Source organism: Sus scrofa, chromosome 18 (genome assembly GCF_054392235.1).
Source record: "Sus scrofa isolate SSC_HxYL_T2T_F1_AM1 chromosome 18, Sscrofa_HxYL_maternal_Yorkshire_Landrace_v2.0, whole genome shotgun sequence".
NCBI lineage: Eukaryota > Metazoa > Chordata > Mammalia > Artiodactyla > Suidae > Sus > Sus scrofa.
The window spans coordinates 37,352,831-37,380,800 of record NC_139400.1 but is presented as its reverse complement, the minus strand read 5'-3'; the positions used below and the strand labels follow the sequence as shown (position 1 = coordinate 37,380,800).

Sequence of the window (27,970 nt, the reverse complement as noted above, 5' to 3'; positions counted from 1 at the left end):
GACTGTTGACCCCAAACCCTGACCAAACTGCCATCCCATTCAGTCTTTCAAATTTTCTTCCTTTAAGAATATTGTCTTTTAAATTATAAATGCTGCAAGTTTTTTTTTTTTTTTTTTTCCTCATGATGCCCACTCCTTCAAGGATCTGAATTTTAGGTGAAGTCTTTTCTCATTTAAAATAAAAATAGCAACAATTAAAATAACTTTCAGCAAAAATTCAAAAATAAGCAAAATAATGTTTATAGAACTCATTATTTCACATAATCCTAATCAAGTTAAGTCCCAAAATATAAATCTCCTACAAGTTTTGTATACCTGGAAAGAATTTATAAAAATATTTGAAGAAAGTATTTCATGAAATTTTTTATGTCTAAAAATATCACAATGTTCACATTTTGTCAAGTGTGACCAACTACGAAAAACAAACAAACAAACAAACAAACAAAAAAACCTCCAGAAAATTAGCAAGATGCAAACGTCTTCTCATCACTGAAGGGCATTAAAATATAGTTCACAGAATCCCAGGAAACAATGTAACCTCATTTCACTTTAAATGTCAGTCCATCAGCGTCAAAGTTAATTCCACATCCACTTGGCACTAGATGCAATTTTCTATAATTAGCATACAACGGCCTTTGCATAAAATGGAAATAGCAGTAGAAATATATTGAAAACAAGCAACGTTTTCCTAACTCAGGTCATTTGGAATAGCTACTAGAAAAAACTAATGTCACTGCCAGTGGAAAAACTAAATTACTTTGCAATAAATCAAGATTAATTGTCCAAAATGTTAAACATGTTTTCTAAAGAAATATTACATACATTTCCTTAATTTAAAAGCAACTGCATTGATCAACTCAATTTTTTCCATTTTAAGTCCACCATCAGCAAGCCAAGAAGTAGATAAACACAAATGCAAAAGTGGGAAAATCCAACATTTCTTTTCCAATTACCAAATTATATTAGGAAATACAATTTAAGAAAAGTTCAATTCTACCCTTAAGTTTAAGCTAGCTTTCAGAGGATCATTCTAAACTTAAAAGTCAAAGTGTTTTATGAGTCAAAAAGCATTTGGTACTTCTAGATTTTTCAAATCCAATTATATAATCAATACACTGAATGAGGATCAGTGCAGAGATGCAGTTTCAAAAGCGATTCCATTTTGTCCTTTACTTTTCTCTTAATTTGTATTCAATGTAGTAGTTCATCTTCCCTCCCCAACCCCTAGATGAAAACTTGGGAAAGCCCCCATGGTTTTTCTGATTACCTTTATCTAACACAGTTCCTGTAGTCACTTCAAGTCTCAACTTGATATCAGAATATCCAGCTTCAGTGGTATGATGGCCTTCCTTCCCCAACTAGGATCCGTATCACCTGGGAAGGAAGTGTTTAAGAAAACCACTCTTCTCGCCCTCTTTCCTGTTCTAGTCCTCTCTGGGTTGGAAGGAACCAGAGGTAGAAGATGATGATGAAGATGGAGGTGAGGGAAAAAGAAGCATTCTGTCTGACTGCTTCAGTCCATTGATCAGTCTTACCAACTGGGTGTGGCAAATATTTAAAGCCTACTCTTTTCCAATGAAGTGCTTTGTGATTTGAGAAAGTCACCCCTTTCCCACTGCTAGGGACCCTACCTCTACAGTTTCCCCAATGTAAATCGCAAATTTAGGACAGACGACATAACCTGCAGGGCCCAGTACAAAACAAAAATGTGCTCTTTGTTCCAAAGTTATTAAGAATTTCAAGATGCTAACAGCATACCCTTTAACCAAGTATGGGACCCTTCTAAATGCACCACCCTCTATTATTATAGAGCTTGCATGCCCACGAAGCCAGCCTTGCATACACATGTTATGTAGCATCTAGAATCCTGTGTTTGTTTGTTTTTTGTTTTGTTTTGTTTTTGCTGGTCCCATGTTGTCCAGACCTCTCCACTGAACAGGACCTGAATCAATCTCATTCCCAGTTTTTGATGCCCATGTCCCAACCTAGTCTATGGGAAACACTCCTCTATCTTCATCTAAAGAAAATCTGGGTGTGTACAAGATAACCACTGCAAACATGATTCTGCCATTTCCACAGAACATCTGCTTTTCCAGCCCCACTTCCACTCAGAGCACCAAGACCTGCTGGAGAAACCAAGTCAGTCATTGAATAGTCTGCTTGAAGCACACTCTTCTTGAGATAAAGGGAAACAACTATATGGGGCAGGATGCACAGCATTCTCTCCAGGGGAAAGCTCTTTCATAAAAATCTTTCTCTCTTTAATCTCCAAAATTAGAGTTTTTTTAATACTCTCGATGTGAGTAAGGAGTTTAAAAGTCAAAGCTGTATTTCAAAATTTCTTCTGAAAATTCTGCACCTTGGTCTTCATTTCAGCATCCAGTATTTATCACGCTGGGTCCCTTGCCGTAACTTATATTTTAACAACCAATTAAAATCACCTGATTTCTCCTTAGATAGCTAACATATCTTATGATGTAGAATATTGGTAGCAGTAACTCAAGACATTTCTTAACCATACAAGGCATTCTTAAATCAGAGTGGATTTTTGATAAATGGGTTAAAATTAATGAGTTAAATGCATATATCACAGACCTATTTCCAGTTTAAATAGATATTTATAGTCTGAAAATATTTAACACCTTTTGTCTTTTTGCCAGTGTAAAAGTTTTGCATGTTTCTTTTTTGGGTTGTGTTTGGTTTTGCTTTTAAATTATTAATCACGCTATGGCATTATTAAATGTGGGCAACTTTTTTCTGCTGACAATAAAATTACATGTGTACAAGATTGCAAAATAAAACTGTCAACTGATCTAGTTTGCCAGTATGGGCTGACACTTAACCTTTATGATGAAATCCAAGATACATACCTTAGATTCTTTTAAGAAGCAGTGCTAATAGACTATGTAAGTTTTTCCTGGTATCTTTCATTTTCAAAATGAGGTCAATGAAGCAGCCTCATTTGTCTCTAAGACAGCTTGCACATACGCAACTACGATTTCGTTTTCTGTTAAAAGTTCCTAAAAGCCTGGAAATCTCAGGTAAAATCAAAGATGATTGCATGTACTCCACTAACATGAAACTGACCTCCAATTCCATGACTGTTTTCAGAAATGCCAGGTAATAATGTTATTTTACGGCCACATAGAAGTTTGTTTATACATGTTAGATATATTCAACATGAATTTTTTATATCCTTAAAGCTATAAGCAGCAGTTCTGATTTTTCAACTATTACTCTTTACTTCCTCTTTAGCATTCTTATAAGAAGTACACCTTTCTTTGCACACCTTTCTTTGTAACAGAGTAGTTAAATTTTTTATGGCCACACCCACAGCATATGGCATTTTTTGGCCAGGGGTTGAATCTGAGCCACAGCTGTGACCTACACTGAAACTGCAGCAATGCCAGATCCTTAACACATTGCACCAGGCTGGGGATCTGATTGGCATCCACAGTGACCAGAGCTGCTGCAGTCAGATTCTAATCCATTACACCATAGTGGGAACTCCCTGAGTACTTGATTTTTAATGTATCATATTACTTTTTATAAGGGCAGCTCAATAGTATACAGAAGAATTAACATTTAGGGAGGCCCTGTAACCAAAAAGGACTTGAAATGTTTATCATTCTGGGTTTGAAGAGGCTTTTCCCTAAAAAAGGAAGAGCTGAATGTGCAGATAACTTCTTGGTTTACGCATCAGAATTACTTGAGAATGAAATGCATTTCAGGGAAATGAGTCATTATGAAGACACAGACTAACTATAATTATGAAAACAGATTCTTAGGAAAAAATCAAACCCAGCTACACTGATAAGTCAAAGCATAATTTCACCAGAATCTGAAGCTTTACAGAATCATGAGAAAGTCAGAAGCAAGAAATAAAAACAGTTATTATTAATAGAGGATTTGACAGATACGGAGTTCCTACTTTTGGCTTTCATTGTTCTAGAATATCAAATGAACTAGGGTGGACCTGATTAGTAATAATAAAAGGAAAAGTACTTTAGCTCTTCATCTTTTTCTATAGTATTTTAATTCTCTTAGGGAAAAAACCCTAACTTGCCTTGTAGGTCAAAATTAAAACCTATCACCAATTAATTTTAAAACATATTGGCAAACTTATACAACTAAAATTATTTTATCTTCTGAAAAGCTGGAATGATTTTTTTAACATTAAAAATACCAATAAAAGATAAATTTTACTGAAAACACTGAGGTGTTTAATATTCATTTCATCCTAAAAGTCCAAGAGATAGCCATTTTCTTTATTATTATTATTGTTATTATTATTTTTTAGGGCTGCACCCTCAGCAGAGGATCCCAGGCTAGGGTCCAATCAGAGTTAGAGCTGCCAGCCTACACCACAGCCACGCGGGATCTGAGCCATGTCTGCAAACTTCACCACAGCTCACTGCAATGCAGGATCCTTAGCCCACTGAGTGAGGCCAGGGATCAAACCTGCGTCCTCATGGATGCTAGCCAGGTTTGTTAACCGCTGAGCCTCGACAGGAACTCCAGAGATAGCCAGTTTTTAAAGTGACATTTTATAGACAAGCTAACTGAAGCTTAGAAAGATTAGCTTACTCTCCCCAGGTCACTTCAACGGGAGCTGGTATTCAACCCAGGCAGTCTTACTCCAAAGCCTATGCTTTGAAGTACTTTGTAATTATGACTAAAGTATTTTGGAACACTAGAAGAGATTTCAAAAATAAGTATTGTTGAGATCAGGAACAAGACAAGGATGTCCGCCCTCACCACTACTATTCAACATAGTTTTGGAAGTCCTAGCCACAGCAATCAGAGAAGTAAAAGAAATAAAAGGAATCCAAATTGGAAAGGAAGAAGTAAAACTACCACTCTTTGCAGATGACATGATACTATACCTAGAGAATCCTAAAGACTCTACCAGAAAACTGTTAGACCTCATCCATGAAATTGGCAAAGTCGCAGGATACAAAGTTAATACACAGAAATCAACCCCATTTCTATACACTAACAATGCAAGAGCAGAAGGAGAAGTTAGGCAAACAATCCCGTTTACCATCGCATCCAAAAGAATAAAATACCTAGGAGTAAACCTACCTAAAGAGACAAAAGACCTGTACTCTGAAAACTCTAAGACACTGATGAAAGACATCAAAGATGACACAAAGAGATGGAAAAACATCCCATGCTCTAGGACTGGAAGAGTCAATTTTATCAAAATGACTATACTATCTAAGGCAATCTACAGATTCAATGCAATCCCTATCAAATTACCAAGGACATTTTTCACAGAACTCAAACAAAATACTTTAAAGTGTGTTTGGAAGCACAAAAGACCCAGCATAGCCAAAGACATCCTGAAAAAGAAAAATGGACCTGGAGGAATCAGGCTCCCGGACTTCACGCTATACTCCAAAGCAACAGGCATCAAAACCGTATGGTTACTGGCACAAAGGCAGAAATATAGATCAGTCGAACAGGACAGAAAGCCCAGAATTAAACCCACCCACCTACAGCCAACTTATCTATGACAACGGAGGCAAGCATATACAATGGAGAAAAGACAGCTTGTTCAATAAATGGTACTGGGAAAACTCGACAGCCACATGGAAAAGAATGAAATTAGAACACTCCCTAACACCACACACAAAAATAAACTCCAAATGGATTAAAGACCAGATACTATAAAACTCTTGGAGGAAAACATAGGCCAAACACTCTCTGGCATAAACGACAGCAACATCTTCTCAGATCCACCTCTTAGAGTACTCATAGCAAAAACAAAAATCAACAAATGGGACCTAATCAAACTTCAAAGTTTCTGCACAGCAAAGGAAACCCTAAAGGAAACGAAAAGACAACCCACAGAATGGGAGAAAATCTTTGCAAGTGAATCGACTGACAACGGATTAATCTCCAAAATTTATAAACACCTTCTGCAGCTCCATACCAAAATAACAAACAACCCCATCCAAAAATGGGCAGAAGATCTAAACAGACAGTTCTCCAAAGAAGACATACGGATGGCCAAGAAACACGTGAAAAGATGTTCAGCGTCACTCATTATTAGAGAGATGCAAATCAAAACCACGATAAGGTGACACCTTACACCAGCCAGAACGGCCATCATCCAAAAGTCTACAAACAAGGAGTGCTGGAGAGGGTGTGGAGAAAAAGGAATCCCAGTACACTGCCAGTGGGATTGTAAATTGGGGCAACCACTGTGGAAAGCAGTATGGAGAGTCCTCAGAAAACTAAACATAGAACTACCATTTGATCCAGCAAGCCCACTCCTGGGCATCTATCCAGAGAAAACCATGACTTGCAAAGACACATGTACTCTGATGTTCATTGCAGCACTATTTACAATAGCCAAGACATGGAAACAACCTAAATGACCATCGACAGAGGAGTGGATCAAGAAGATGTGGTACATATACACAATGGAATATTACTCAGCCATCAAAAGGAATGAAATACTGGCATTTTTAGCAACATGGATGGACCCTGAAACTATCATGCTGAGTGAAGTCAGTCAGACAATGAGACACCAACATCAAATGCTTTCACTGACATGTGGAATCTGAAAAAAAGGACACAATGAACTTCTTTGCAGAGCAGATACTGTTGCCCAGGCTTTGAAAAACTTATGGTTTCCAAAGGAGACAGTTGGGGGGGTGGGGGGATGCGCTGGGGGTATGGGATGGAAATCCTATAAAATTAGATTGTGATGATCATTATACAACTATAAATGTGATAAATTCATTTGACTAATAAAAAAATAAAAATAATAAATAAATACATAAATAAGTAAGTAATGGGTTAGGTGTTTCCATAGTGGCTAGCGGTAACAAACCCGATTAGTATCCATGAGGATTCAGGTTTGATCCCTGGCCTCTCTCAGTGGGTTAAGGAACTGGCGTTGCTGTGAGCTGTGGTGTAGGTCAGAGATGTGGCTCAGATCTGGAATTGCTGTCAGCAGCTGGAACTCTGATTCGACCCCTAGCCTGGGAAACTCCATATGCCACAGGTTCGGCCCTAAAAAGATAAATAAATAAATAAAAACTAAAAATTAAAAAAAGTATTGTTTACAACACTATTCAAACCAATAAAACAAAAGTTTAAAAAACAAAAATATGCAATATTCCACATAGTTAAGTTTTCCATATTCCCTATAATACTTGTTACTGACCATAGACTAACATAATATAATCAAACTTAAATGTATTTTCCCCGACTCTTCACAGAATATCATTTAGGTGGAAAATATAGTTCAATTTAAAAAACGGTTTCTAAATATGCTTTTCTGCAAAAGCACATTATCAAAAGGCACTAACTACATAAAATTTTTTTTAAAAATTATCATTAATACATATCTAACTGTAAGACTACAGAGGAATTCTGTTCTCAGCTCTAGCCTATTCAATACAGGGGCCACTACCATGGGTGCTAAGGATACAACATGGTACAAGTGATGAGCCCAATCTAGCAAGATGGAGTTTTGCAGGAAATACGTGAGTCAATTCTTGATTAGAAACACAGATGCAAGTATGAAAAAACACTTAGGGGCTGCAATCAACACTACATTCAAGGAGTGAACCATGAAATGAACCTTGTCCTTCCCGTATACCTCAAACCAGAACTCAAAATCAGGCTTCATTAATTAAGAGGAAAGAACTTATCAGAACTAGACAATCCCTGGACCACTGGGTTTTTCTGAGTGAAATATATAAAGAATGATCAATAGAAAAAGGACCTGAAGACAGAATGGAATAGAAAGAGAAAACAGGGATGCTTAAAAGACTTAAGGCAGCACAATAGCACTCTTGAAGTATCTGAAGTCTTTTCCTGTTTAAAGAAGTATTTGACTATTTACATGATTCCTAAGGAACAGAATTACGGCCATTATAGTAAGAAATGTTTAAGCGTCAAAACTGTTCCAAAGATACAGTAAGTCGCACTGGATTGGAGTGAAATCTGTCTCTTGCTGTGTTTCAAACGTCAGGTGAAATGGTAGAAACGAGGTGCAGAAGGCTCAAAAATCAGGACGGCAGTTGGCTCCTCAACCACTATGCTCCTCTCAAACCCTGAAATACTGTTATTCAAAATCAAGAGGGGTGGAAAACACATAGATTTTTCTAGACAGTCAACATAAAAAATTATCAACCTAGTTCTAAATTGCTATCTTAGTGCTAAGGAGTTTCAGCAGACTAAGATTTTTTTTCTTTTTACGGCCACACTTGCGGCCCATAGAAGTTCTTGGGCCAGGGATCAAATCGAGTTGCAGCTGACACCTATGCCACAGCCAAGGCAACATCAGATCCTTAACCCACACTAAGCGAGGCCAGGGATCGAATCCGCATCTTCACAGAGACAGTGCGGGGCCTTAACCCACTGAGCCACAACAGGAACTCCTAGACCAAGATTTAAAAAATAAGGAGCTCTTCTAAGAAGGGGAAAAAATTCTACTTGTAAATAAAAAGGAATGGAAAGCCAGAGGTATGCCATGGTCCTCAGAGCTCATTCTCACTCTAAGAGGGATGGAATATTGTAGGAGGGAGTTTAGACATTCAACCACCACCATTACCACACACACACACACACAGTGGCTGAGTGGACTGCATAGAGTGAAACGGCTGAAGTAAAAGTTACAAAATCTTTTGGAGAGTCACTGCCTTCTAATGATGACAGAAGCTTAGAAATTCATTGGCCAGGAACAAAATATAACTTCCTGGAATATTAATGAAATGCCAAAAATTCTGAAGAGTTCAGTTGAGTGAACACATTTCAGACATTGTTTATATGTGGCAAGACACACACAGGGCACAGAAATGAAAACGTGTCGTGGCATCACATGACCTGCCCTGTGGTGTTGGAGGAGCACGTCAGACAAGAGGCAAGTTTTCCCTGCTTGCTCTCTCTTCCCACTCTCATCCCTCACCCTCGCTGCACAGCATCTAACTGCTCAAGGACAGAATAACCTGTATGTGTGGAAACAAAGATACCTGTCCTTCCCGTATACTGCAATACACATGATGAATATCATGAATCATGTCAAGACTGGCTTAGATTTATTTGCTTCCTGAAGCTAAAATCTGAAAGTCATACTTTAATAAACTACCAGTTTACTCACAGAAATATAGACTATTTTAACAGAATCTATGACATGGCTTGATCTCACAGAAGCCAGAGCCTAAAGTAATCTCCTGACCCTTTATTTCGACCTTGTCTGCTGCTTACCACCTTGAGCACACCCTTCAGTGCTCATCCTCAGCCAGCTACAGGGCCCACGCTTACCTATAAAAATAAGATTACCTTTGTTCCCTAACTAGGTCAGCAATGGCACATGATGCCTCACTGTTCTGCTCTCTTGCTTGGAGGATACAGTATTAAACCAGCAGCACACTTTAAGATGAATCCAGCAACGGCCTCCCAGTTTGTCTGAATACATCTCTCCAGGCAGTCACCACCCATCAATCAGGACTGAGCACAGGTAAACCCACCTGCCAATTCTGCCCCAGGGAGTCAGCTGCTATGATTAGCTGTATATTTACCTCTACTAGGCAGTGCAAACCACATCTTTCACATCTCTGTAGCTTAATGAGTTACCAGTAGAATTCCCCACATATACCAACTACTTATTTAAGACTGGTAGAGGTAATAGTTTCTATTACTGCGATCATTCTCTATGGCTCAATAACAAACTTTTCACATCAGAAAATAATTTTAAATTTCTAAAAGAGGCACTAGTACTCAACACGAGGTTGCGGGTTCGGTCCCTGCCCTTGCTCAGTGGGTTAACGATCTGGCATTGCCGTGAGCTGTGGTGTAGGTTGCAGACGTGGCTCGGATCCCGCGTTGCTGTGGCTCTGGCGTAGGCCGGTGGCTACAGCTCCGATTCGACCCCTAGCCTGGGAACCTCCATATGCCACGGGAGCGGCCCAAGAAATAGCAACAACAACAGCAAAAAGACAGAAAAAAAAAAAAAAAAATAAGAGTATCCAAATCTATAAGCACATCTGAACTATTTTACTTTTTTTTTTAAATAATACATGTTCACCAATCTTGGAAAAAGAGAATAAAAGGAAGAAAGGAAACAAATCCATGATTCAGTCATCAAAAAATAGTTACAATTAAGTTTGCCTGGTACTCTACAAATTATTTTTTTGAAGCATGTATTAAAAATAGTTAAAGGACTTCAGGAAATATGTTTTAAGTAACCTTTCTCAGTTAATTTGCTAAATGTGTCCTATTTCAGTGATCTGTATCATTATTTTTTAATCATTTTTTTTGGCACACCCACAGCATGTCGAAGTTCCCTGTCCAAGGATCAAATCCACACCACAGTTGCAACCTGCACCACAGCTGTGACAATGCCAGATCCTTAGCTCGCTGTGCCACAGAGGAACTTCCTATATCAATGTTTAATGGTGTTCCATAAATGAATCCCAACATATTAAAGAAGCTCATTGTTTATCACTTGGCTTCTGATTGTTCTAATATACTTGGAGGTAAACCTGTGGGAACACTTATTAAATTCACAGGAGCAGGAAGTTCCCACTGTGGCTCAGCAGGTTGAGAACATGACACTGTCTCCATGAGGATGCGGGTTTGATCCCTGGCCTCAGTCAGTGGGTTAAGGACCTGGCATTGACACAAGCTGCGGCAAGCTGTGGCGTAGCTTGCAGACCTGGCTCAGGTCTGGCTTTGCTGTGGCACAGGCCTGCAGCTGCAGCTCCATTTTGACCTTTAGCCTGGGAACTTCCATATGCCGCAGGTGAGGCTAAAAAGAAAAAAAAAAAAAAAAAATGCACAAAGGCAGTGTTACTGGGTTAAAAAAAATACAAACATTTTGGTATGAAAAGATTTTTTAATATCCACAAATCAATGTAATACACCACACTAACAGACTGAATAAAAACCATATGATCATTCCAGTAGATGTAGAAAAAGCTTCTGACAAAATTCAACATCCATTCATGATGTAAAAAAACCTCCACAAAGTGGGCATAGAGGGAACATACTTCACCAGAATGAAGACATTTGAAATACATTTCAAATTCCTTTTCAGAGAGAGTGTGCCAACTTTATTCCCACCAGCAGTAGCGTTTTCGCATCTGTAGCTATGCGGGAGATTGGTCTATATATTTTCTTCTATATTTTTCTTCTTTATTTTTTAAGTATCTTTCTCAGTTTGGGGATTAAGATCCTGCTAACCTCAAAAAATGAGTTGGGCCATGATGCCCTCTCTTGTATTGTCTGAAAAGTTTCATGTGTATCAGTATTATTTATTTTTTGAATGTTTTATAGAATTTATTAGGGAAATCATCTGGGCCTGAAGTTTTCTTTGGGGAAAGTTTTTGGTAGTGAATTTTTAAAATAGATATGGAGCCACGTGGATTTTTTATTTCCTGTATCAGTTTTGTAAGTTGTATTTTTCAAGAACTGTGACTATTTGATCTGGGTTTTTGAAGTTGTTCATAGTATTCACTTAATATCATTTTAGTATCTGTAGGATATGTAAGTGATAATTCTTTTTTTTTGTCCCCAGTGTTGGTGATTTGTGTTCTGTCCTTGCTCATTTTAGCCAGGGATATGTCAATTTTGCTGATTTTTTTCAACAAGTCAGCTTCTGGTTTCATTAATTTTCTCTGTCGTCGGTTTTGCATTTTACTGCTCTCTAACAACCACAAAAAATTTTCTTCTACCGAGTGTTTACTTTGCTCTCCTCTTTGTAGTTTATTAAAGTAGAATCTTAGGTCATCATTTTCAGCTCATTTTCCTTTTGAATACAAGCATTTAAAACTCTCAATCTAAACATAGTTTTAGCTGTTATTTCAAATATTTTGGTGTTTTTAATTTTGCTGCCATTCAATTCAAATTATTTTCCAAATGTGTGATTTTGTCTTTGACCCAAAGTTTTTTTTTTTTTTTCAAAAGTTTCTAGATAGTTGGTATTTTCTAAAATAGCTTACTGTTACTGATGTCTCATTTAGTTTTCTTGAGGTCACTGAATACAAGTATCAATTAACTAAAGAGGTTGATAGTTTGTTCATACTTCCTATGTTTTTATTGTTTTTTCTCCTATAAGCTAATTGTTCTATCAACTACAGAGAGATTAAAATCTACTATAATTATGAAATTATTTCTCCCTTCAATTCTGTCAATTTTTGCTTCATATATTTTGAGGTTCTGTTACTAGTTGCATACATATTTATAATATGTTTTTGGATTGAACTATCTTTTTAAATTCAATGACTGTTATTATATTTATAGTGGTACAACCATCATCACAACCTAATTTTGGAAAATTTCCATACCAAATCTCCAGTTCCCCCCCACCCACCTGTCAATTTTGGTAACCATAAGTTTTTCCAAAGTCTGTGAGTCTGTTTCTATTTTGCAAGTAAGTTCATTTGTATCCATTTTTAGATTTCACAGATAAGATGATAGCATATGATGTTTGTCTCTCACTGTCTAACTTCACTTAGTATGATAATTTTTAGGTCCATCCATGTGGCTGCAAATGCCATTATTTAATTCTTTTTATGGCTAAGCAATATTCCATTATCACATCTTCTTTATTCACTCCTCTGATGATGAACATTTAGGTTGCTTCCATGTCTAATGGTGCTGGGAAAAGTGGACAGCTACATGTAAGAGAATGAAATTAAAACACTCTAACACCACACACACAAAATAAACTCAAAATGAATTAAAGACCTAAATATAAGACTGGATACTATAAAACTCTTAGAGGAAAACAGAGTTTGAATACTGACATAAACCGCCCCAATATCTTTTTTGATCCACCTCCTAGAATAATGACAATAAAAACAGAAATAAACAAACGGGGCCTAATTAAACTTGAAAGTTTTTGCACAGCAAAGGAAACCCTAAACAAAATGAAAAGATAAGCTACAGAATGGGAGAAAATATTTGCAAATGAAGCAATAAACAAGGGATTAATATCCAAAATGTATAAACACCTCCTACAGCTGAATATCACAAAAAACCCATCAAAAAATGGCAGAAAATCTAAACAGACTTTTCTCCAAAGACATATAGATGGCCAAAAAAAAAAAAAAAACCCACATGAAAAGATGCTCAACATCACTAATTATTAGAGAAATGCAAATCCAAACTACTATGAGGTACCACCTTACACCAGCCAGAATGGCTGTCATCAAAACATCTACAAACAATAAGTGCTGGAGAGGGTGTGGAGAAAAAGGAACCCACTGTTGGTGGGACTGTATATTGGTGCAACCACTGAGGAAAGCAGTATGGAAATGCCTCAGAAAACTAAAAATAGAATTACCATTTGATCTAGCAATCCCACTCCTGAGCATCTATCCAGAGAAAAACCATGACTTGAAAAGATACATGTATCCCAATGTTCATGCAGCACTATATATAAAACAGCTAAGACATGGAAGCAACCTAAATGCCCATTGACAAAAGAGTGGATAAAGAAGATGTGGTACAAATATACCATGGATAGAACTATCCTTTTATTATTATGAATTGCCTTACCTCTATGATGCTGGGTCTTTTTGAATCTTTCATTCTGTTTTATCTTTCTATTCATAATTCTTCATAGTATCGACTTCTAAACATTTCTTTGCTAACAGCTTATTCTGCTAGATGAAATTCAGACTTATCAACTTCTAAAAATTAAAGCAATGATAATTTTGATTGAAATTATGTATAAATCAGATACACAATTGAGCAAAGAGGACTTTTTCATAAAATTAACTCTTGCTATCGGAAAAGAATCTTTTCATTAAAATTTGCTTTCATATATTACAGACGGTTTCCATTTTCAAATCCCATAGCAGAAATTTGATAATAAAGGAATCTTTTTGACAAATCTTTGGAAATATCCCCACTTTACTAATTATCTGTGCATAGTAGGTACCTTATCTTGATTATAATCGCTAAAGCAGTAGTTCTCAAGTCTAGATGTTCATGAGAATCATCTGTGTAACTCTGCAAACACTCAGCACTGGCCCAACACAATCAATAAGTCTATCAATATTTTCCTAAGTATTCTGATGCCCCAGTCAAGGATTAAGATAACCAATTTCTTGCTCTTTTTTTTACATTTTTCTACCACTATTTCCACACTTAATTATCTTTATGCTAACTCCCAACTGGGTAAATCTTTAGATCATTTACTTTTCAAGCAGGTTTTGGGTGGGAATATTTTATATCTTTGCTAATCTGAAGATGAATTACATTTCCTTCATACATGTGCTTTCTCTGGGTAAGAACATTCTTAGGGGCTATGCTAAGACTCCTGTATTCAAAAGTGCACAGGTACAGGTCCAGTACCAGGTGGATTTTTCTCCCCCTCTGGTAAACCTCCTGCTTTTCTGCCTAATTAAATCAATTTTTTCTCTAACCTTAAAATTAATAAGCAACCTTTAAGATTATTTCTGGTGTTGGCTGGTCTTTCCTGGCATATAGCTTTTTCATCTAAAGACTCTACCACATTGTGGTTACAGCACCCATTTCATTTGTTCTACTCTGAGGAACACCCATTTTCCTCCCAGTGGATCTCCATTCTCTATCTTCCACATACATGTATCTTCGTTTTTATTCTGTCACTTTAATCCCTTCCTCTCAGTTCTGGGAAATCTTAAACTTGGTATGGACTCAATTTTTTATAGTGTTGATTTTTGTCACTCTTACTTCTTTTAGTTTAATTTTCCTAGTGCATCTTAAATACTCTTAAGGACCGTATTAGGCAGGTACTGTTGTCCTCACATTACAGATAAGAACACTGAAGCCCAGAAGAGGGCGAGGGCTTGTCCAAGATTGTACAGCTAGAACTAGTAGAGCCAGGACTAATTCTAGCAATCTGCCTCCAAGATTGATCCACAGCCCATTCTATGCTTTCTCTCCCTCTTCTCTGCAGCCAGTTGCCTCTTCATCACAATACGGCTTACCCACCATTCTGTCTCACTTCAGAGCCTATGTTTCCTTGAATTTTATGACACAAAGCAGATGCTATCTAAAAATTCACTTTCTATAATTTACTTGTTTCTCATACTAATTTTTGTCAGATGTAGGTTGTTCCTCTGCATTTGAAACATTATCTTCCTTCTTCTATGCTGCAAAATCTTTCATAGGCCTTAACGGTTTTTTCTTTCTTTTCTTTTTTTCTGCTTAACTCTATCTTTAGGCCTGTAGGAGTCAACCCAGCTAATCCAGTGTTGATCCATAAGCAGTGCTCATAGAATCCTCCCGAATATCTTTACTCTCATTAAGATGCTTCTCTCACATCAGGAGTCAGTGAGCAGACCGATGCAAATTTACACTGCAGTCCTCCTTTCAGGTGAGAGGAGTCATAGGAATTCAGAGCCACAGCCCCTGTAAGAAAAATGGGTCCTACCTATTTAGGTGCCCTCTACCCTGAGGGTTAGGGACAAGGAGTCTCTGGCTGAGCCTGCCCACTAGATATGAGGGAATATCTGTGTCATCCTTCATCCTGGCAGAGTATCAGGGAGTGGCCTTGATGCCCAGGCAGGTCTCTAGTTGTTGCTTCAAGCTGCTTTCTGATGTTTTACCTTCATAGTCACAGAAGGGATGTCAAGCAGCAACTCCCTGTCTTTGCCTCTCCAAATCCAAGGAGGCAGGAGTTGGCTGGCTCTTCCCATGTTACAGGTCCACCTCCTGGACATAGCATCACAAGGACTCGGGAAGTGAGTTCGTCCTCGTATGTCCCTCAGTCTGGTCACACAAACATTCCATATAGAAGATATGCCTTGATTTTTCAGGATATGAGGAGTACAACAGTTCAGAGCAGGCTCAGAGACCAGGCAAAATGGATCTGAATAGTGACTCTGCCACTTTCAAGGTAGGGCACCTCAGGCTGGTTACATCACTCCCCTGGGTTGGCCATCTCCAGTTACATGAAGGTAATACAGTACCGAACCCAGGGATTTGCTGCTACTGTTTGGAAGGATTAATGAAATAATGCATGTAAGGCATTCGGCTGGGTGCCTGAACAATAGTACACATGTTAATAGACGGTAGCTATCATTTTTCTAATGATGACGCTCCTTTCAGCTTGTATGGTTTTGTGTATTTTTATATCCTTCAGGCTATCTTATTAGAGAAATGTGGAGTTGGGATTCAGAGGCCAGTGCCAAAGTCACCATGTTATTTAGAGCTCCAGGAGAAGCTTCGAGCTTCTAGTATGCTGGGCGATTGGGTTCATGTGTGCGTCCACACATTTAGAACTACTCTACCTCTTTGATTGCATCATACTCCTTAAGGGAAAAGGCCTGTGCTCCTAACAGTCCATTATTCTAGACACACCTCAGTGTAGCAGAAGGCCAGGCACTGAGCATGCACACCTGAGATGCTGCACGTGCAGTAAAACGGAATCCACATGCCTGCGGATAGAAATAAACTTGCCATCTAACACTCCCAGAAACACATGACTATAAATAATAAATAATAGAAAATAGAAATAATAAATAATAATATATTTGCGAGTTTTTTTTAAAAAAGGATTACTAAGAAAAATACAAAGACTTGGAACAAAATACAACTGAACCCTATTTCAGTACCACTCTTTCACACATGAAGTCAGTTCTAATGTAAGTCAAAGGATGTATTCTGAAGCACCCATTTAGAGAAAGGAGATACTTTTATGCCATTAATGCTATGAGTTTTACCCTTAGTGGATGTGTTTTTAACGTTCACAGGAAATTTATAGTCAACATGTCAATATTCTATTTGTAGCCTTAAAATAACAAATTACACACACCATTCATTTGCCGAAGTTCTAAGTTTTCTAAAACTTCTAGATACTGAATAAATTCGTAAACGTTTTCTAATGTAAGTTATAAACTTGTCAAAATACCTATCAAAGTTCGTTATGTTATATAGTAAACTAACAAAACAGTAGCAGTTGGTAAACAGATGACTTAGAAGAAAACATGCTTCTGATGATTAAAAAGAAAGTAAAAATTTTACTTGATCATTGATTCTAAAATAAGTGTTTGAAAAATAAGGCTTCTGTAAAGTAATATTTTCCTTGACCACTTATTTTAAAATTAGTATTTGAAAAATAAGCCCTCCGTTTAAAAAACTGGGCTTCCAATATTATCTAGGAAAGCAATGACCACTTCTGGGGACTGAATATTCCTGTACCAAGCACAATGGCAGCGAATTGGCCCCTACTGTCTGCATGTTTGCTGGGCCAAATTCCTGCTCTGAAAATTCTCAAACAGGGTTTCCCCCACTTGCATGTTTTTCACATTATCATGACTGCAAACGGGAGCATGTTCTGATTTGGCTTTAATCATCTAGAACTTTTGACTTGTAACAAGAAAAACAAGACCACATTAAACACTTTGTCAAAAAAGAACATACAAGTAGTTATCCAAACAAACAGACCAACCTCGAGAGACAGCAAGGTAGCTTCCCTGAAAGATTTCAGTATTTCAGAATAATGTAGTTCACCAATATGATAATTCCGGAAATGCCTACTTATTTGTGACTCAAGGGAAAAAATGTGGAAACTGTAGGGGGTGTGGGAACAGTGTTAATACAAGCATCCCCACGCAAAAAAATTAAAAAGTGGAAAACAAAGAAATAAAGGCAGTGTTGTCTCCTGGGGACAATGTAACAGATAATTTCTGTGGGCAGAGGTTGCGGTTAAAAATTTAAAATATGGTCCCTTTTATAGCTGCAGGAAACATAGGTTGGCTCAGTTAAAAATAAAATTCCCGGGGACATAAAGAGAGAGTGGTGGTGACGTTTTCCTCTCGGTGCTACGCCTCCTCCCAGCTCCTTGCAGAACCAGCCTTGGCCACTGAGGAGTAACTGGCCAATGCAAGGACTGTTGAGCATCTGGAAAACAGGCACAGAAAGATCTGAACATTCTCACCTTCTAACAGCTGAAGATGACTCACAACATATCAACGACAATCAAGGGAAAAGGAATGCCCACGATTTGAAAGCAGTCTTTCTTCCAACCCTGCCAGTAACTGGACCACCATTAAATGTTCCCTAGTCCTTAAAAGAACGTACCTCCTGCTAGTACTTGTGGCAAACCCGAAAACCACTGCAGCTGCCAGAAAAGGATCGTACTGACAGCCACAGAGACCACTGGGCAGCCCTGAGAGAAAGCAGGGTCCTTGGAGGGTAATTTCACCATATGCCGGAAATAAAGGATGGTTGGCATGCCCCTCAGATGATGGCAAACCTCAGGTCCAACACCCCTAGCTTCTCTCAGGTCAGAGTCAGGGACAAAGCAGGTAAAAGCTAAGTGTGGAGAGCTGATCTTGTTCAAGGGACAGGCATACCTCAGCAGAATAAGAGCCATTTGCAGGATCCAGGTAAGAATCCATTTCAGACCATGCAACTGTGTCTTCCTTCACTGCCTCTGACACAAGGACAGCTATGAAAATGCTTTATAAACTGCTGACTGTGGTGTGCAGGTTGCTTGGTATTATTAACATAAAACTCAATAGGTCATTTATCATAGGCCCGTTTGTGTTGGTTGACACTGGTGAATGCCCAACTCTTTCTGTTTCTGCTAGACTTTTTTTTTCCACATTGCATCATTTACTCAATCAGAATGCACCAAGCAATGGCTATGCCCAGGCCATTTTTCTCCAGTAACCAGCTGCCCTTGTCTTCTTTATTCTGCTTTGTGAGCAGAGTGGGGAGGAGAGTGTATCTAAAATAGTCTGCACTAGAGAATAAATTACAGAATACTGTAAACATGTGCTACACATTATGGAACAGTGAAAATGTGGCGTCTCGTCCAAAGGAATTCAGGCCAAGACGAATGGTAATCATTTCCTGAGTTTCCAACGTGATTTCTGACTGGCTATGATCAATTTCTGAAAAGAGTAAACCTGAACTAGATTTTTAAGTCTATTCTTACAAGAATCCATTTTCTCTTCTCCAAGCTATGCCACCCACTTTCTCAGTGAAAGTAAGCTCAAGACTGAAAGCCTTTGGGGCCTCAGACTAGCTGACACTACTCTTCTGCGTAGGTGGCACATGACAGCGCTCGCCGGAATTTGCTGCAGGAAGGAGATCAGGACCCTGCCATTCCCACCCCCTCGATCATGGAGCAGCCATTGAAGGCATCTGCTTCTGTCCTTTAATATCCTTAGCCTCCCGTTAGTGTTCCTGGATGACGCCAAGACAGCAAAAATAACCGTTAGTTAGGATGGGACCGAGGTTGCCCCCCTCTGCCAAAAACCTGTCAGTTCTTAAAACTCGGGTCAGTTGGGCAGAAGTGTTTTTTAAAGAGAAGCCAGCCTGTGGTCACAGTCCCTCAGCCAAGTCAACAATACCATCATTCATACTAAAGGCAATCAGTTCCTTCTCATCTAATGATGAATCAAGATCAGAGGATGCTATGAGACTCCCAGAAGACACATACCCCTCAGAGCAGTAGGACCAGCAAAGGGCACCCGCACATGCTCGATCAGCCACGGCTCCAAGTGGCTCTCTCTCTCTCCATTTGGCAAGCCAGCAGGAAAGGACTTGGGTACAATTTAACTGCCCCTGTGCTATAATCAAAGCCCCGACAGGACTCATATCCACCGCCCTGGTAGCAGCAGCCCTACACTCCAAGTGACTGGCCTTACTCACACCAGAATTTATAAAAGAGGAGCTGCCAGGGTCCAGATGAGGTATGATGACAGATGTCCAAGCTGCCTCACTACAGCCCTGCATTTAGGAGATCCCTCTAGAACAATACTATGCTTTCCAGCAAATGTATAGGTGGCTTTGCCTGTATAGTTGATTTTTAAATATTGGTACCAGGCACATGGATACTCTCGGCTGTGTTTGAGTAAAGGATAACATGTCCTTGAGATTAAGCCTGGCATCCCAAGAAACAATTTCTACTCCATTTCACATAAATAACATTATCAACAGAAGAGTCCACCAAAATGACAAAAAAAGAAATCAGTTTATGCAAGGAAGAAGCTTGCAATAGCCCATTTCCAAAATAATTCATTTTGAAGCTGATGTAGTACTAGTCTTAATTTTATTTCTCAATATTAAAATAACCCCAGAAAATAACAGATTTTTTTAAACACACACATAACACATATGGAGTACGCAACAGACCGTAAAATTCTCTTTATGTCCAGGAGGATAATAACAAAATAAACGCCCCTCTACAGGTGATCTGGCTTACAGTGCTTCTGCTACAATTCTATTGAGCCACCAAGTCATGCTAGGAGGCCAACAGTAAGTGCTGCATGGATTATCTTCTAAGATCAAGCAATTCATCAGCACCATGATATCCTAAGAATCCATCCTAGGATTAACAAACCCGTGCACCCATATCTGGATGAAAGGACCAGAGATACAAGGAAACACACCACACATGCGGTATTCTTTTTTCTTCCCCTTCTTCAAGTGTCAAGAGCTAGATTTGAAAATAAGAGTAAAGAATGAGAACTTGAAACATCCCAGCCACTTGGAATGCTGTCCTCAGAGTGATACATGATTTGGAGGGAGAAGGGGCCCAGGGAGGCACTAGAGCCATCAAAGTGCTGATGATTCTCTAATAGTGCTGGCTCATTCTTCCATCATCACAAAGTCCCACCAGCAGCATCAGCACCACTCTTCTTTGGCTTGATGTCGGCCTGCTCCTCTCAGGAAATAAATACCTCTCAGTCTGAATGGATCGAAAAAGTAATCACTGTTTTGGTATCACAAGATGGTACCAGGAATTGTATTTAAACTACCCTTTGGGGATGAATGGCTTAGATGACCAAATGATCAAAGAATCTTTTTGGCTAGGAAAAGGCTAATGATGTTTCCACATGGAAGACTTTTTTTTTGAAGTAATGAACCTCAGGGTAAGATAAGGTATAATTCTAACTGTGGATGAAATATTTTTCAGTTAGGGCACTTTCATTTTAAATTTGAATACTTAGAGGAAGATAAAACAAAAAAATGGCTTCTCTAAGACCTCAATGCCCCTAATTCACTGAGAACTTGGCCATTATCCAGGAGGCCTGAATCGTGAGAATAAGAGAAAGACTCAGGCTCATGATTTCCTAATTTCCTTTGCTCCAACAGTCTTCACCAGAACTCTCCCTCAGCATCCTCACTCCTTAACCTTCATCATAACTATACCAAGATCCCAGAGGCTCCTTTCTCCCTCCATTCACCTCCCGCTCCCCAATCATTTTTCCTCTCCATCCAGTATGGAGCTCGTGTTTCTCAAGATGCTCCTATTTTTTCAAGTCATTATTTCTCAGTTGATCCTTAGCCCTTAGCTTGGATGGACCTGGAATCTGTCATCTGTGTCTCTCAGGAGGCTGAGCTGTGCTGAAGCACCAACAGCATATTTTAAAGCCAATACAGATTTGAAGTCTCCAAAGTTACCTGGGCCCAAGGAGCTGAGACTACTGTAGGGTCAGCAAGTGATACTGGCTTGAAAGAGGTCTATTCATCCATGGTGGAGATTCCAAACCTTCCCTGAGCTCCTGACCCGTCCTTCTCCTTCCCTCATGGCACTCAGACTTGCTTTTCTCTTCATGTTGGTGATCATTCCCCCCCCACACACACGCAGCTCCCACAGCTGCCCCACGTCCTCTCAAAATTTTGTTCCCTTATTATCTTTCTCAAAGGATATTATTTCTTCGCCCCTCCCTAAGCTTATTTATTCTCTGTTTTGTCTTCCCTCTAATTCTTTGTATCTTTAAGCTACTACAAACAGTACTCTGTGATCAAAACTACTTCTTGCAGAACTTTAAAGCTGACAGTCACTAAGCAAATTATCCTGGGTCTTTCAAGTTCAGAAAAATCAGCAAGTACCAAACTGAAGTTTTCATCTTCTCCACAAAACACCTTTGACTTCGGACTCCCTGTGGGGTGGGGAGGGGTGGGGGGGCGCCACCTCCTGACAACTCATCTAAAATCTGAGAGCCAACAGATGCCACTCTCACGTCCCTCTCGTTCCCACAGCTCATCAGTCAAGTCTTATCACTGATCGCTACCACTTCCTAAATATTTCTCAGTGGGTCCCTCCTCCTCACCCAGCCACCATCATACTCGAGCCACTTGTCATCTTTGTCCCCAGGACTCACAACAGTCTCCTGCCTGGTCCCACATCTCCAGATCCAATATCTCTCCCATCCATCTTCCTCTTTGCTCTCAAGAAGGGTTACCATGAAATGTAGGCTGATAGTATTACTTTGATGCTCAACATCTGTCAAGAGTGTGTTACTAGTTCAAAACAGTCCAAACCTTCATCAAGTTCTTCCATGAGCTGACCCCTTATTCTCTCTTTCGTGGTTTTTTTTTTTTTTTTTTTTTTTTTTTTTTGTCTTTTGTCTTTTGTTGTTGTTGTTGTTGTTGTTGCTATTTCTTGGGCCGCTCCCGCGGCATATGGAGGTTCCCAGGCTAGGGGTTGAATCGGAGCTGTAGCCACCGGCCTACGCCAGAGCCACAGCAACGCGGGATCCGAGCCGCGTCTGCAACCTACACCACAGCTCACGGCAACGCCGGATTGTTAACCACTGAGCAAGTGGCAGGGACCAAACCCGCAACCTCATGGTTCCTAGTCAGATTCGTTAACCACTGCGCCATGACGGGAACTCCTCTTTCGTGTTTTTAATTTTTTTTAGTTTTTTTAAAATCGAAGTATAGCTGATTTAATCTCTCTCCTCTCCTTTTTCACATACTACCACCCACCCTCCTCCTCTTCATCTCCTAAGCTTTGTATCAACTACATTTTCTTATTTTCTGTATTCTTGCTGTTCTAGCATTTGAAGCTTCACTGACTAGAGGGAGACTGTTCCCAGTTCTTACAGATAGCAAATTACTCTTCTGCAAATTTGACTTTCATGTGCAAACCAACCAACCTACAGCCCATGCCCCATCCCTCCCCCACCTTTATCTCCCTCCTATATCAAACTCTCCCACATTAAGTCACCGTCCCCTGGCCTAATCCCTCCAGAGCCAAGCATCAGACAATGAGGGACAGTCCTGACATTCTGGAGCTCTCTGAAATTTAAACTAGTCAATACTAAGCCTGCTTACCTTCCTTCCTGTTTCCTTATACAGAAGCCATGATAAAGGCTTTTACCCATCCTTTCTCCTTCTGCCTCCAAATTGATCCTGGCGCCTCCCCATGGGGCCCTGGGTGGCAATGCTGTGCCTCCTAGTTCTCAGGATCTGAGTATAAAAACTTCTTCCATCATGACCAGCATCACCGTGTCTGATTAAAACAAATCCTGGGTACATTTTAAAACAAGCTCCAACTATAAGACTATTTACAAGGCCTTTAGTTCGCCTTGCTATCTCATGCCTGTGTGTATAGAGCTGCTAAGTTGTATTTTTCCAGTGAGACCAGGTTTCTCGTTTGTCTTTCTCTGTAAAGCCTCTCCTGACCACCCCAGTGCTGAAACCCTTCTCTCTGTGCCACCACCATATTCTGTATATACCTCCTGACTGACCATTTGCTATTCTACCACATCATAGCTATTGGCTTGAAAGTCCATCTCTCCTCTCTCTCTCCTCCTAAGCTAGGGTATAAACAAGGGAAAAGAGACTGGCCTCTACTTATGTTTATCATGAATACTGAGCTTAAGTACACAATAAGCGCTTAATGAATTCTTTATGAACTAACTTAAACATACATCAGTAGTGTTAGTACTGAATAGTGCTAATGACTAGCTTTGCTTTCTGACTAAAAATTTCCAGCTGGGGGTTCCCACTGTGGCTCAGTGGGATCAGTGACATCTTTGCAGCACTGGGAAGTGGATTTGATCCCCAGCCTGGCACAGTGGACTGAGGATCTGGCATTGCCGTAGCTTCAGCAGGGGTCACAACTACGGCTCAGATCTGACCCCTGGTCCAGGAAACTCCGTATGCCACAGGGCAATCAAAATAAGAAAAAAAATATATACATTAAAAAAAAAAAGAGCCAATTTCCAGCTGGAAGAAAAAAGCTCAACAGTAATAATCCCGCACACAGCTTACTCTCAGCCATATAAACTATCGAAAGAAATGCATTTAGATAAATAGATAAATATCTTAAATGGTGGCTCAACCAGTCAAATATATTGACTTTAGAATGTATTTTCATACATATATTTGGCTAAGAATATGTGATAGGACTTTAGAACCCACAGTACAATACCTCCAAAAGGACAGAAAAGACAACCTGATTCTGAACTAACCAGGAACTTATGCTAGTTTCCTTTTTACCTCTCTACCTAAGATTTCTGCAATCTTCTCTAGTTAGAAAACTATATAAAGCACAAAGCTAAACAAACTAATCTCTTCCTCATGAGAGGCAATTTAAAATCACAATGCTAAGTTGTAAGAATGCAAGGTAAGTACACAGTTCAAGGGGAAGATTTACCTGGGTCAATTTATTAAAGAAGTATAAATTTAACATTTAAAATAAACAAATATTACTTTTTAAGGTATTGATCCTAAATTTCTATATCTTAACATTTGGAGAAATCTCATTTAGAGCAATCAAGTATATTGCTTTTAAGAAGTGATGAGATTTTGGAGTTCCCCTTGTGGCGCAGCAGAAACAAATCTGACTAGGAACCATGAGGTTGCGGGTTCGATCCCTGGTCTCACTTAGCAGGTTAAGGATTTGACGTTGCCGTGAGCTGTGGTATAGGTCCAAGACGTGGCATTGCTGTGGCTGTGGCTGTGACGTAGGCTGGAGGCTACAGCTCGGATTTGACCCCTAGCCTGGGAACCTCCATATGCTGCACATGAGGCCCTAAAAAGACAAAAGACGAAAAAAAAAAAAAAAAAGAAGTGATGAGATTCTAAATTTGTTCTATTTTCTTTTCACCATGGGAACAGGTATACATGAATTCTTTGGTCCACATGGAAAGTATTAGGATGGGTATACGTATCCTCCCAGATCAAAATAATTCTGGCCCTTCAAAAGTTACACAAGCAAAAGGTTCCGGTTTTACTGATTTAGAGGTGTCCCTTGTAATGCCTCAAAGTTATACAACAGTGTTCCAATTTTCCTACTCTCTTCAGATAATTGCCAGCATCAATAAAAGGATAAACAGCTTATGACGTTCATATCCTTAGGTGGAATTCTGAACCCAAGAGGGCCAGCTCCCATGCAGGGATGGATGTCTGCATCCCCAGGGGATGGATGAAGTTGCACTTGAATAGTGTTTGCAGGAGTGATTCTCCCTCTGAGCCCCCACGAACAGCACAATGAGTTATCAGGGTGTCTTATCCACGAGAAAGATGAGCACAGTAACTCACATGGCTCTTCTTGCTTAAAGCCAGAACATCTCATGAAGCATCTGGAAAGAGACTGAAGATTCTAGGGAGGCAAAGCCACATAATTCAGGGCAGAATGAAGGCTCTGGTTCCCAACTTCCTGAATTTGAATTTTGGCTCCAAAATTTCCCAGCTCGGTGACCTCTGACAAGTTGCAAACCATTCTAAGTCTCAGTTTCTATGTATAAAGAGAGATAATACCCAAGTCATAGGACTGTTATAAAGCTTAGAGAGACAATGAATGGGTGGTACATACATTCTGCCTGACACTACAAGCATTCACTTTTGTCACTCTTAGTAAAACAGGATCATTTATATACCACTTATCAACTACCCAGGCTAAGTGTGGGCCAGGTTGGAGAGTTGATTATAGGAGGCTTCATTACCCAGCTGATGTTTTTACTTCTTCCTGCTACTTTAAGATTTAAACTCAAGCCATACTCTTTGGATTAGCAAGCTAAAAACTGTTCGTTTTTCTAAAAGACCATTTTGTGGAACAGTTTTAGATTCACAGCAAAATTGAGAGGAAAGTACAGAGATTTCCCATACACCTCCTGCCTCTACATACGCATCACCTTCCCCATTATCAACAAATCCCACCACAGTGTATATTTAGTATGACCGATAAAACTACACTGACACATCATCACCCAAAGGACGCAGTTTACCAAAGGCATCACCTTGGTCTTGTCCATTTTATGAGTTTGGACAAATGGATGGCATAAACCATAGAGTATCAGAGTAGTTTTGGTGCCCTAAAAATCCTCTGTGTTAGACCTATTCATCCTTATCCTCCTCCGCCCTCCTGCCCCAGCCACTGGCCTTCTGACTTTCTCTGCTTTGCCTTTTCCAGAAGGTCATATACGTGGAAGTATGAAGTATGCAGCCTTTTCAGAGTGGCCTCCTTCACTTAGTAGTATGCATTCAAGGTTCCTCCATGTCCTTTCATAGTTTGACAGCCTATTTCTTTTCAGTGTTAGATAATAGTCCATTGTCTGGATGTACCCTAGTTTATTTATCCATTCACCTATTGAAGGGCATTTTATTTGCTTCCAAATTTTCAAAGTTATGAATAAAACTGCCCTAAATATCTGAGTGAATATAAGTTTTCAACTTGGTTAGGTGAATACCAAGGAACACAATTTCTTTATTGTATGGTACGTGTATGTTTAGTTTTGTAAGAAACCTCAAAACTGGAGTACCAAAAGTAGTTGCATCATTTTGCATTCTTCCCACCAGTAAATTAGAATTCCTGTTGTTCCACATTCTCACCAGCATTTGGTATTTCAAGTCTTTGGATTTGGGCCATTCTAATGGGTATGTAATGCTGCTAAATTTTTATCACTTCAAGTGTTTTTTCCCCTTTAAATTCCTCTTTATAAAACGAAGAGGGTGATCTTTAAGAATATGACTGAAAGGGTTAATAAACGTAACTCTTCTAGAAAATACCCTAACCCTTCAACTCTACAAATGTTGTACTTTTCAGAGAAACCAGAGCAAGTCTTCTGCCCAAGCAAAGTTTAACATGAAGAAAGAACATCATAGTTGAGAAATGGAGAGAGGGAGACTGAGTTCTGATTGACATCATTTGAATTCTTGGGTCTAGCCAAACCTGAACGCTAGACTTACTCCTGAATTTTTCAATTACATGAGCTAATCTACACTTGGAAGGTATTTGGTTTCTGTCACTTGTAACCAAAAACATTTCTCAATAACAAGGCCCTGAACTCCACACTTTTGTTACCACCACCCCCACCACAATGCTCTTTTGTTAACATCTGCCAGCTCAATGCACTTAACTGTTTTGTCGCCACCATCAACACTCTCTGATAGCATCCCTTCCAGATTCTTTCTGATTTCTACTTCTCTCTTGGTACAACCTGGCTACCTTCTTTACTCTTATACTCTTCCTATCTTTGGACCTAACCAGTCTCTCCCAGTTAAGGCAATACCAACTAACTGTATACAAAGGATAGCCTAAAAGCCCCAGAAACAGACATCCCCCTGAAGCTGCGGTCCAGAAGGTCCCTTACCATCTGACCTCTGTCCACCTTCCTAGCCTCACCTCTTACTGTGCTGTCGCCCACACCAGCCCAGCTGAACCCAGCCATCCCACAGAGATCAGGGCAAGAACAAATCAGCATTTCAAACCACAAAGTTTTCTTACAGTTTGTAATGTGGCAATAGATAACTAATATTGGCCTAAGGGATACAATTTCCTGAGGGGAGATGCATAGACTCCACCTGGAGGTAAGCACTATGTAATAAGATGCTTGGTTTAATGCTTTCTTCAAACACTGGATAGTTTATGGCATTCTATGCACCCACCCAAGCAGCAGAGTCCATCTTTGGTGTTAGTGACCACCATAGTGAAATGGACAAAAACTGGACTCTGAGCCCAAAGATCAGAGATCTGCCACTAAGATCAGTGAAGAGTTGACCTGCTGAGCTGCAGTTTCCCATTTAGTAAAATGGAGCATGTTATAAAGAATACATGGCACAAAACATGAGCTTGGTCTCTAATGCTATTATTATTAAAGCATTTTATGTTGTATCTGACACTTGTTTGGGGGTATATATTAGAAAGACTACAGATTTTTTTTTTCTCTTCAGACACTATTTAATCATAAAAACAATACAAAGAAGAATTTTAAAAATTCATTAACACGCATTAACTCTACATTAACCACAGACCCAATCTCTA

The 27,970-nt window shown here is 39.3% G+C and overlaps 1 protein-coding gene and 1 long non-coding RNA gene across 8 annotated transcripts in view; both read right to left on the bottom strand.

The window, feature by feature from the left end:
* The window catches only part of CTTNBP2 (cortactin binding protein 2), a 158,148-nt gene that overhangs the window by 88,611 nt on the left and 41,567 nt on the right, over positions 1-27,970 (bottom strand). The gene's annotated exons all lie outside the window — the stretch shown is intronic.
* Positions 2,678-9,806, bottom strand: LOC146394981 (uncharacterized). The gene is made up of 2 exons (XR_014834443.1): positions 6,906-9,806; positions 2,678-4,461 (listed from the first exon to the last, which is right to left on the bottom strand). It is a non-coding gene; the product is annotated as an uncharacterized LOC146394981 (long non-coding RNA).